This window comes from Pteronotus mesoamericanus, unplaced genomic scaffold (assembly GCF_021234165.1).
Source record: "Pteronotus mesoamericanus isolate MK-2021 breed Mesoamerican mustached bat unplaced genomic scaffold, CSHL_Meso_final scaffold_125, whole genome shotgun sequence".
NCBI lineage: Eukaryota > Metazoa > Chordata > Mammalia > Chiroptera > Mormoopidae > Pteronotus > Pteronotus mesoamericanus.
In genome coordinates, this window is record NW_026555304.1 from 9,604,864 (window position 1) to 9,617,389 (window position 12,526).

The window sequence follows — 12,526 nt, forward strand, 5'->3', positions numbered from 1 at the left end:
GTGGAATGAGCCAGCCTGTCCCCTTCCCTCCTCTGGCTTTCCTTCTCCCAAAGGCAGACACAGGGCCCTGAAGACTCTGAGAGCCCATGGAAAGATGCTGAGGACTCAGGGAGTGTGCTAGAGGCTTTATTGAACTTGGATTTGGGTGGGGTGGCTGTGCAGGTGCAGTCCTCAGAGAAGGCTGGCATTGAGCAGTTGTAGCTTGTGCCTGAGCCCAACAGGACACACAGCTTTAAGGGTAGGTATTCCCATCAGCCTTGCATAGTGGGAAAAGGAAGGGAAAGAGGCTCAAACTGATGGACCAAGGCAGGGAGCTGGGAAAGTGGGTAGAAAAGGACTGGACACCCACATTTCAATACTCTTCAATTTTGTTTGAAAATCAAAAAAAGACCAGATTGCAGGTGCCAGTACTGGGGTTCTGGCCAATTTGTTTTCCATGGGACATTCATGCCTCTGAATTCTGAAGGGGAGAACATGTTATTTTGCAGTGAATGCTAGGCTTGGGTTCAAATCTAGGTCCATCCCCTCCCAGGAGTGTTTGTTCGCAAACTGGAGGGCCTGGGGAAATTCTTTGTGTGAAGCAGCCCCTACTGAAATGGCATACTGCCCATCTCCCCAGTCCAGAAGGATGGACAATCTAGAAAGACATGCTAACATTTACTACAGGAATCATGGGCAATATAATCTCTAAATCTCAACCTGCTCAAATTATGGAACCTTCCAGAGAACTTACGTACTTTTTTCAAAAAAGTGAAGAAAATTCACTGTAAGAATAACAATGATAGTAACCCTTTTAAATCTGTAAAGCATTTTATGTTGATGAGATTTCCACACAGCAGTCTAAGGAATTACAGAGAAGGGGCTGGGGTCTCCATTTTACAGGTGAGGAAACCAAGACTTCAAACTCAAGTCACCATGTTCAAGGTCACACAGCTGTTTTTCCCTCAGAACATAGACTATATACTGTGAGGTACACTTAATCTCAATAGATTACACATGTGTATCTCCATAGAAGTCCACCAAGACCAAGATCTGGAACACTTTGTACATCCCCTGCACTTCCCAGTCAGTGACTCTTCCCACACACACGAGACCATTTTGACTTCTTTCACCATGGGCTAGTTTTGTCTAAATTATATAAATCATGTTGTATATATTACTTATGACTAGTTTCTTCCACTAACATAATTTCTCTGTGATTCATTCATACTGTTGTGTGTACCAATAGTTCATCTTTTTATAATTGTTGTGGTATTTCACTGCACACACATACACATGTGCTCATATATGAATACACATGTATACATGCACACATACATATGCATGTGTACATACATACCTACTTCTCTTCTTCTTTAAAATGATACTTTGGGTAGTTTCCAGTTCACAAAGCTGGAACTTAGAATTTAGATCTTTCCATTCTAAGTCCATTCCAGACTTCTGGGCTCAATTACCATATGTTTTATCTATATAATAGTAGCAAACATACACAGTTGCTTACTCACCCTTGCCCCAAAGTGGCACTGGAGGAAAAGACAACTGGGTCCAAGAGGGTTTAGATTCACTGTCTGGTTGGAGATCTGAAGATGGAGCTAGCATATCGCTTATTTGGCACATCTATTTCCCTCGATAGCACATCAGCCCCTGAGGGTGGGGCAAGATGTGTCGGTTCTGTTCACTATCTCATTACAACATAGTAGGTGTTTCATAAAAGTTAAACAAATGGATTTGAAGGTTGTTGCCAAATAGGTGGACTGTGATAGCCACCCAGGGTGACATCTGGTCTTGTCTTTTCACTTGTAGGTTTTATTATTATTCAGGTATGACAAGGCCAAAAGACAGCTGCCATTGAAAGATAGTTTGTAAGTCACAGTTTCCAAGAGGGGACACGACTCACCACAGGGGTAGGGGAGGAATATGGGGAGGCACCGGGATGGGTTAGGAGGCAGAGAGGAAGGGGAAATATGGGCAAGAGCCTGTATTGTTGTTTCTGAAAGAAGAATCGAGCGAGGCATGGTAAGCAGGTTCAGGATCGGTCAGTTGGAATAATATCGGCTGGCTCTAGGGCACAGGGATGTCCCCAGCTGTGTGGCACCTGGCTCTGGGATGGCTAGGGCAAGTGGATAAAGGAATAGCAAATATAAAAGAGGTAGTGGTGGTACAGGCTCTGGGAGGGTTGGTTTGCATATGAGACAGGTAAGACCCTTACTCTTTCTAGGAGTTGGCTAGCCTGGAAGAGGCCATTCCTCTAGGTCTGCAAGGCCCTACATACCACAGCGTCACAACACAGTAAATAAAAGATATGATTAATATACTTTGCTCTTCAATATTTAAATCAGGTGTCTTTTCTTGTGACACCAGCCCTGATTGCCTCTGTCACTCCAAGGAGACATAGTTCTTCCTTCTCAGCACTCCCCTACTCACCCAACCTCACAGCCATCTGTGAGCATCTGTCTTCCCACTGGGTTGGGCTTCCATGGAGCAGAGAGCTAACCCATACTCATGAGGGAAGACAACAGGTTCCTGTTTCTTCTGATGGAGTGCATTGCAGCTGTCTCTCCAAATGGTGGTAACATGTACACACTAGCCCAGGCAGGAAGGCTGAAGAGTAGGAGGAGTTATTTTGCATGGGTGAGGTGAATTTCACAATCACTTCTTTTGAAAGTCCTGCCAGGACTCCCTCTGTAGATGGTATGTTCTCTCCCTGATCCCTCAATGGTGTTTATGTGTGCAAGAAGGGAAGGGTCTCATCCTTTCACCTCGATAGCTGGCAATGGGAATTTGCCACCACCTCATGCTATCTCTGTTTTAGGTCATTTATTTGAGTGAAAGAGAACAAAGGGGCTGCAGAGGAACATCCTGGCTGAAAACATACTTGAAAAGTTTAAGGAAGAATTTGAGACACTTCAGATTAAGGACCAAAACCAATTCACTCAAATGTATGAAAAGCATGGAGAAATCATAAATCTGGTATTTAGTTACCTTTTATTTGTTTAGTTGTTCAGTCTGCCAAATTACCCAGATCTTAGAGTTGAAACCAGATATTTGCCTAGGAATAAGTAGAGGATTACCTCCAAATAAATGCATACACCATGTTGACTTCATTCTTAGTGAGGGAGCCCATGGATGGATGTGTGTGTGCATCTGTGTGCACATCTGGTATTCAGGCCTGCAGCCCACAGCAGTATTCAAGAGACCCCAGATAGAGTGACTCACATAGTTATAGTGAAGTAGCATCATATTTAAATTTATGAGAATTTAGATACCCTTGATCATACCAGAAAGGGAAGGGGGGGGTAAGACAGAACAGCAAATCCATTATTCCTTCTGTTGATTCCTGTGTGCCTATTAGGGATGAAGAGTATGAGAGCTGAGTATGATTCTGATGTTTAATCTTTAGCAAGTTTTTTATACAATAAATCCTATCAACCTTTTACTGATGTTGTATTATGCTCTGTATACTGGACACCTATATGTGCATGCCTAGAGCTTGATTTATACAAAACCATGTGCTCCCTGCATACCATATTCCCCAGCTAAGGGGCTGTCAAAGGAAATTTGACATATGTGGCCTTCCCTTTGGTACTGACTTAAGGACACTCTCTGAGTCAGATATAACTCGGATGTGAATTAGATATGGCATCAGGAATTCTGCCATTGCAGCTCTAATTCTTTATTATTGACAAAGCACATTCTCAGTCTTGAGCAAATTTGATCCCCCAACAACCCTGGAGGAGGTTGGACAGGCAGAGTTTCCACATTTCACAGATTAGGTAGCACCAACCACCAGGTTCAGGTTGCTATGTTTTCTGCAGGGAAACACTAAGGTGGAGACTTCTTTGCAGGGAGTCAGATATGTTCCTGAATTTTTATAATTTAGAGCTGACTTGAAACACTGCAGCCGACTCCTGATGCACAGATGTGGCTTGTAAAGAGGGTCAGGGAGGAGCAGCAGAGGCCTGTCCTTGAGGGGCAGGGCTTCTCTGCAATTCTCTCCCCCTCGGATGGTCTCAGACTGCTCTGAGCTCCACCGGCCTCTGCTCTGTTCCTTCATCCTGCCTTTTCCTGCCAGGACACAGTGGCCTGCTGGGCACACCCTAGCTCAAGCTACTAAGAGGTTATAAAGGAACAGGATGTGAGACTTCTGGCCAAGATGGAGGCATAGATAGATATACTTTGACTCCTCACACAACCAAAGAAGGACAACAACAAATTTAAAAATAAAGGATAACCAAAACTGCCAGAAAATCGAACTGTATGGAAGTCTGACAACCAAGGAATTAAAGAAGAAACATTCGTCCAGACAAGCAGGAGGGGTGGAGATGGGCAGCCGGGGCAGAAAGGACACATGGCAAGGCCGCAGCTGGCTTTGCATGTGGATAAACCAGGAGGAACAACTCGGGAGCAAGACAGACCACACAACCCAGGGTTCCGGTGCAGGAAAAAAGGCCTCAAAACCTCTGGAGGTAAAAACCTGTGGGGGTTGTGGTGGCAGGAGAAACTCCCAGCCTCACAGAAGAGTTCGCTGGAGAGACCCACAGGGTCCTAGAATGTACACAGACCTATCCACCCAGGAATCAGCACTAGAAGGGCCCAGTTTGCTTGTGGGTAGTGGGGGAAGTGACTGAAAGCCGGCAAGAACCGAGCAAGCGGCATTGTTTCATCTCTGACCCCTCCCTGACAGACAGCGTCATAACGCAGCAACCTGGGCTGCCCTGCCCTGGTGAATACCTAAGGCTCTACCTCTTACAATGTAACAGACATGCTGAGACAAAGAAATATGTCCCAAATGAAAGAACAGCTAAAAGCTCCTAAAATAGAACTAAGCAATGAACAGACAGCCAACCTATCAGATGTGCAGTTCAAAACACTGGTAACCTGGATGCTCACTGAATTGGTTGAGTATGGATGCAAAATGGAGGAAAAAGTGAAGGCTATGCAAAGTGAAATAAAGAAAAATGTACAGGGAACCAAAAATAAAGGGAAGGAAACTGGGACTCAAGTCAACGATTGGGAGCAGAAAGAAGAGATAAACATTGAACCAGAACAGAGTGAAGAAACAAAAATTCCAAAAGAATTAGAGGCTTAGGAACCTCTGAGACAACTTTAAACACTCCAACATCTGAATCACAGGGGTGCCAGAAAGAGAAGAAGAAGAACAAGAAATTGAAAACTTATTTGAAAAATCAATGAAGGAGCACTTCCCTAATCTGGCAAAGGAAATAGACTTCCAGGAGATCCAGGAAGCTCAGAGTCCCAAAGAAGTTGGACCCAAGGAAGCACATACCAAGGCACATCATAATTACATTACCCAAGATTAAAAATAAGGAGAGAATCTTAAAGCAGCAAGAGAAAAGGATAGTTACCTACAAAGGAGTTCCCATAAAACTATCAGCTGATTTCTCAAAAGAAACCTTACAGGCAAGAAGTGGCTGGCAAGTTTTCAAAGTCATGAAAGACAAGGATCCACATCCAAGATTACTCTATCCAGCAAAGCTATCATTTAGAATGGAAGGGCAGATAAAGCACTTCCTAGATAAAGTTAAAGGAGTTCATCATCACCAAGCCCTTATTATATGAAATGTTAAAGGGACTTAGATATCTAAGAAAAAGAAGATGATCAAAAACTGTGCAAAAAACTGAGCAAAATGACAACAAACTCACAACTGCCAACAACTGAACCTAAAAAACAAAAAAACTAGAACAGGAACAGGATCAGAAATGGAGATCAGAGGGGAGGGGGAGGGGGAAGAATGGGGGAAAAGGTACAGGCAATAAGCAGCATAAAGAGTAGGTACAAAATAGACAGGAGGAGGTTAAGAATAGTATAGGAAATGGAAAAGCCAAAGAACTTATATGTATGACCCATGGACATGAACTAAGGGTGGAGAGAGGGGAAGTCGGGGGGGAGGGGTGGTATGGGATTGAAAGGAATAAAGGGGAGAAAAAAATGGGACAACTGTAATAGCATAATCAATAAAATATATATTTTTCAAAAGAGAGAATAGGATATGATTTGGTATTCCCATTTGGACCCTGCCTTTAAGTTTTGGTTTTATTTGCCACAAATTCTCAATGGTTCTATGTGTTCTTTGGCAGTTACTTCCCTTTCCATGGCTTGAGAGTTCATTGCAAGGATCCCTATTAACTGAGAGGGGAAGGTGTGAGGGGCCAGCAGGGCAGTGGGGCTCTCCCAAAATCCCTTCTACCTAAAATGTGCTCAGGGTATCTTGAGCCTGTAATGGACTCAAGGCCCTTATGATATTATCAATAGCTACCATGTTGCAAAGTCTGTGATCCTCAGGTACTCCACTAGGCATGCTATATCCATTACAGTGTTCAGTCCTGACAGGCGGTGGCTTGGTGGAGTGGAAGAGACTTTGATCTTGGGGTCAGAAAGTCTCCATCTCTTAATCCCAGTGCTGTCCCTATCTGGAAGTATGTCCTTGGGCAAATACATCTGGGAGCCTTCTCAGCTGTCTTGAATAAAACTATCTAAATAAAAAGGGTTTATGAGAATTCTATAAAAGACCAAGTATGACAAGTGCTTGCTAGATCACCATTCAAGCAACTTAGTGTTATCATCACCTTTGTCCTCCACACACCAGAGCTTCCTGTGCAAGTGACTTTTGATGCCTGCTTAGAATACATGTGGAATGTCAGGGCTGGTCCTGAGTGCCCAGGACTGGAACAGGAAGGGAACAAGTGTCACTGACTTTTCTTTTGTCGATCAGATGTGCCTAAGTGATGAAGAACCACTGTGTGGAATGTGCAAACCCTTTGGGGACCATAAATACCACCAGGTGGCTAAGATTTCTGATGCCTACGCAGAGAGAAAAATGAACTTTGCCAGGATATTCAGCTGTTGCTGCAGAGATCTAGGAGTACAGTGCAGGCAACGCAGGTATGGCTCTCACAGCTTGTGGCATCTCCCCAAGTACACAGCTGGGAGATGTTTGGTTTCAGTTCAAAAGGTTTTCTCTTCAAGCCACTAGGCTGACTGAGGCAGTGCTTAAATGCAAGGGAGAAATTACATGTGGCAGTCTCCAGTACTGACTTTCCTTAAGTGTGTCCTGAAACAAGTCAAGCTTCAAAATGTGCACCTTGAGAAATGAGTGAATTCTGATTGCTTCAAGGGCTTCCAAAAATAGTAGGTTAATGGACATATCATTTACCCTCTTAAAAGGTGGGTAAGTGAGGTGTGTCCTAGCTTCTATGGCCTGCTTTCTTTATTTCGTATTTTCTCCCTGCAGTAAAGGTTTTAGGAATTAACCTCTGGATACACTTTGTCAAGAGAACAAAATTTTCTAAGTCATTCACACACACACACACACACACACACACGTGCGCGCGTGCACGCATGCTTTGAGGACTAGGTGGTCTTTGAGAAACAAATTCTAGTGGTGAGCTTTCAGTTCTTGTAGAGAAGGGACATCTACAGATGGCCAGGGAAGAGGTCCCTAGGGTCCAATCTTGGCCACAGTAGCCACCTAAAAGTTGGTGCCATAGGTTGAGTTCTTTGGAAACAGAAGCTAAGACAGAGTTTGGGGTACAAGATATCCAAGATCAATCCTTGTAAAGGAAGGGATAAGAAACAGATGAAACAGAGGGGAAGGCAGGCTGGACCAGAAGCACTTGTTCAGGTAGAGACTCTGGAAACAGCATGGCCCATCAGAATTCCACATTGTGCTGAAATGGCCAGGCTAGTACAAGTCCTCTTGCTCAGTCACTTAGCATGGCTGCTCTGAGAAGGCAAACAGAAGGATTTGACAGCTGGGGACTGGTCATACAATGCAGGCAACAAGTCCTCCCTGGAAAGGCAGATCTTGGAAGAATATCTGTGTCCACCACAGCTGACTTTTACAGATCTTCTCAATACCTAATAATATTTGTTAAAATAGGGTTTATTACTTCTTCATCTGGCCAAGATGGAATAACAGGGTCTGAATTTACTCTTCTGTCTGAACAAGTAACAGCAAAATAAACAGAAAAATATAGGAAACAGTGGTTTGCAAGGCATTGGAGCTCAGGCAATGAAAAATAGTAATTCCTCACATCAGAAGAATAGAGAGCTTCCAGTCAATGGAGATGTAGGTAGACATGCATGCCTTGCTTCATTGCACAACCAAAAGAAGGAACACAACTAACTTAAAAAAACACCCAGAACTGCAAGAAAATGACCCAGAAAAAACACTCAGAACTGTACTGAAGTACAACCAAGGATTTAAAGAAGCTATATTCATGTAGGCAGGAAAGAGGGGTGAAGACAGGGAGTCAGCTGGAGAGTGGACTTGGTGTGGCAGCATCGAAGGGAGGGCAGAGAGGTGGAGAGGCAGAGAGGCAGGGAGGCAGTGGCCGGCAGAACGGGCAGCCCCATATTCACGTGTGGTGGATAAAAATCAGGGAGACATATTATGAGCAAATGAGCCCAGCCCCAGACCAGACCGTGCAGCCCAGGGTTTCAGTGCTGGGAAAAGAAAGCCTCATAATTTCTGGCTGTAAATGCAGTGGGGACTGGGATGGCAGAAGAAACTGCCAGTTTCTCGGGAGAGCCCAGAACTTCCACAAACTCATCCACCCTGGGAACCACAACCAGGACAGCAGCTGGACAGGTGCATCGCATACAGGAAATGAGTGAAGTGACTGGAAATAGGGTGAGGGCCTGGAAAGCCCCCAGAAGTCAGTCAACATGGACATTGTCTCCTCTTCAACCCCTCCTCAACACACGAGCCATGGTTGCCCCACCTTGAATACCCAAGGCTCCGCTCCATACGATTTAACAGGTGCACTAAAATGGAATCAAAATGGCTCTACCTAGTACACAGACACAAGAAGGCTGCCAAAATCAGGAGACAAAGAAATATGGCCTAAATGATGGAAAAGGACAGTACCCCAGAAAAAGGACTAAACAAAATGGGGATAATCAGCCTATCAGATGAAGAGTTCAAAACACTGGTGGTCAGAATGCTCAAAGATGTTCTTGAGTACAGGAAAAGCATAAGGGAAAAACTGAAGACTCTACTAAGGGAAATAAAGAAAAATCCACAGGAAACCAACAGTGAAGGGAAGGAACCCAGGACTCAAATCAATGATTTGCGACATAAGGAAGGAATAAACACTTAACCAAAACAAAATGAAGAAACAAGAATTCAAAAAAATGAGGAGAGTTTAAGAAGACTCTGGGATATCTCCAAAAGTGCCAATATTTGAATCACAGGATGCCAGAGAAGAGGAAGAGCAAGAAATTGAAAAATTATTTGAAAAAATAATGAAAGAAAACCTCCCTAATTTGGCAAAAGAAATAGACATAGAAGTCCAGGAAGCACAAAGAGTCCTAAACAAGTTGGATCCAAAGAGGTCCACACCAAGACAAATCATAATTAAAATGCCAAAGCTTAAAGAAAAAGAGAGAATCTTAAAAGCAGCAAAAGAAAGGCAGAGAGCTACCTACAAAGGAGTTCCCATAAGACTATCAGCTGATTTCTCAAAGGAAACTTTGCAGGCAAGAAGGGACAGGCAAGAACTATACAGACTGATGAAAAGCAAGGACCTACAACCAATATTATTCTATTCAGCAAAGCTATCATTTAGAATTGAAGGACACATAAAGTGCTTCCCAGGCAAAGTAAAGCTAAAGGAGTTCATCACCACCAAGCCCTTATTATATGAAATATTAAAGGGACTTATTTAAGAAAAGATCAAAACTATGAACATTAAAATGGCAAAAACCTCACAACTATCACCAACTGAGTCTAAACAACAAAAGCAAACTACGCAAACAACTAAAACAGGAATAGGATCATAGATATGGAGATCATTTGGAGAGTTATCAGCTGGGAGGGGGTAGGGAGAGAATGGGGGAAAAGGTAGAGGGATTTAGAAGCATATTTGGGTAGGTATAGTATAGACAGAGGAATGTTAAGAACAGTACAGGCAATGAAGAGGCCAAAGAACTTACATGCACAACTCATGGACATGAACTAAGGGGGTGGGGATCACAGGAGGGAAAGGAGGAAATCAGGTGGAGGTGGGCAAAGGGGGAAAAAATGGGACAACTGTAGTAGCATAATCAACAAAATATACATAAAAATAAAAATAATAATTCCTGAGAGATGGAGTATAAACAAGGTGAGCCCTAAAATTGCTCTGGCTTACTGCCTTTAGAGAGTTTCCAGGCCAAGGAGCAGAGAGAGGGAGCCCAAGCAAAGTCTGGCAGATTCCCTCACTTCAGGAGACAGACCTGAGAGTCTAGAAAGGTCAAGGCAGGTCAAGCACACAGGAGAGAGTCCAGAGAAGAAAACACTGCACAGAGAACCCAGAGATCTGCAAGAAGACCCATGAGTTTTCAACAGAGAACTGGTCCGTCAACACATTTGTAGGGAAAGTGCTGCAGGTGGAGAGGAACCATAGGAAAGGATTGAGGGAAAGAGGACAGGGAATATGCCTATTTCCACTAAAAAGACTGGACAAATTCATTAATCATTGGATACTGGGACAGTACTCACGAAGTCTTAGCCCCATCAGACCCACTTAACAAATAATGGGAGAACTGAGAGGATCAAACTTTTTCCAAGTAACTTAACTTTATCCCTGGACAAAATTTAAGATTCACAGAAATACAAAACTATCAGCATCCAACAAGGTAAAATTCACAATGTCTGGTATCCAAACACTACCAGGCAGCTAAAAAGGCAGGAAATTATGGCCTATAATGAAAGCAATAATTAATAAGTTCAAATCAGAACTGAGGCAAATGCTAGAATTAGCAAAGACATTAAAAATTATTATAATTGTATTCCATATTTCAGAAAGTTAGGGGCATGGGAGATATTTAAAAAGATTCCAATTAGATTTCTAGAGATGAAAACTACAATGTCATGAAAAATACACTGGATAGGATGAACAGCAGGTTACAAAGACACTGAAAAAGAAAGTTTTATGAATTTGAGGGCTTGGCAATAGAAACTATAGAAAATGAAAGAGAGGAGTAAGAATTTTTAAAAAACAGCATTGGCAAGCCACAGAACAACTTCAAGTGTCCCAATATATGGGTAACTACAATCCCTGAAGGAAATGATAAGGTTGGTGGGGGGCGGGGACGGGACAGAAAAAATGTTTAAAGACATTATGAAATAATGGCCAAATATTTTCCAAACTTAATGGAAACTATATAAACCCACATCTGGCACCTCAAACATAACCTAGAGAAAAAGGAACTCCAGATTCCCATGAAACCTGGTCTTCCAAATCTTCTCAGGCCTAGGCACAATGATCGCTCAGGCAGCACAGTGTCACCTCTTCCCTTACCAGATGCATCCCCTCCATGAACCTCCTGATTCCGCCCAACCCCGCCCCATCTCTCCTGGCCATTCTCACCACTGGTTCCATGTGTGGTAAGTAAAAATTCAGGAGGGATCTCTCAGGAGCAAGGAGTACCAGACCATACCAGCCCCCAGCCCAGGTTTCCAGTGCCAGGAAGATAAGTCCCCATAACTTCTGGCTATAAAAACCAGTGGGGATTGAGTCAGTGAAAGAAATTTCTGGAGTCTCAAGCAGTTCCCCTTAGAGAATCCAAACATGGACTTACTCGGACTCACACCCCCTGAACTCTAGCACCAGCACAGCAGCTTGAAAGGCACCTGCAGAATACACAAAGGAACAGGTGTCTGGCATCAAGGTGGAAGCTGAGAGACAGCTTTCCCCCAGACAGAAAGGCAGGCAAGGCCACAGTCCCTTTTCTGAGCCATCCCTTCCCAAGCCACAGAGCTGGCAGGCAAGTGCTATATCTGCAACTCCATCAACCTGGATAACACTGTTTGCTCCACCCTGGAGATCTTCTGAGACTACATCCCACCCAACTTACAGACCCTCCCAAACTGTTAATGGTAACTTTTCCATATGAATGGCTGGTCTCCCCTTAGGCTTCACAATTACCTAAATCCTATCAAACAAGCAGCAGCAAGCCTCAGTAATCCCCAAGCCCCCATACCTCTTGCTAAGTGGCCCTAGGCTCAGTACTAGCGGCATCTAGCCTAGATTTACAGCTTGGCTTCACCTGGGAATCTCCAAGCCCAGCACAAGTAGCAGCCATCTCAAGTTGCATTATAGCTCAGGCAGAGTGGCCCCTGGCAGAACACATGTTGGGGCTGACCTTAGCCTGTATCACCCAGGAAACCCCAGAGCCTGTGCTCCCAGTGGACAGCTACAGCAGCACCACCTGCCTTCCCCTGCACAGCTGATCCTCAAAAGAGGAAGGTTGATGGTCAGTGGCACAGACAGTCCTTGCAGCTGACTGGCCCTGGGTAAATCCCTCCCATTGATCAGCCAACAGCAACCAAGGCTCAACTACAAGAGGGTGTACTTATCTCACACAGAGAGTGCACCTCAAGTTCCCAGCTTCGGCAATAGGGGAGGCTGTGCCACTGGACATTACAGGACACCTAATACATGGGCCACACTACCATGACAGAGAGTCAGAGCAGCTCCACCTAATACATAGAAACAAACACTGGGAGGCTGCCAAAAT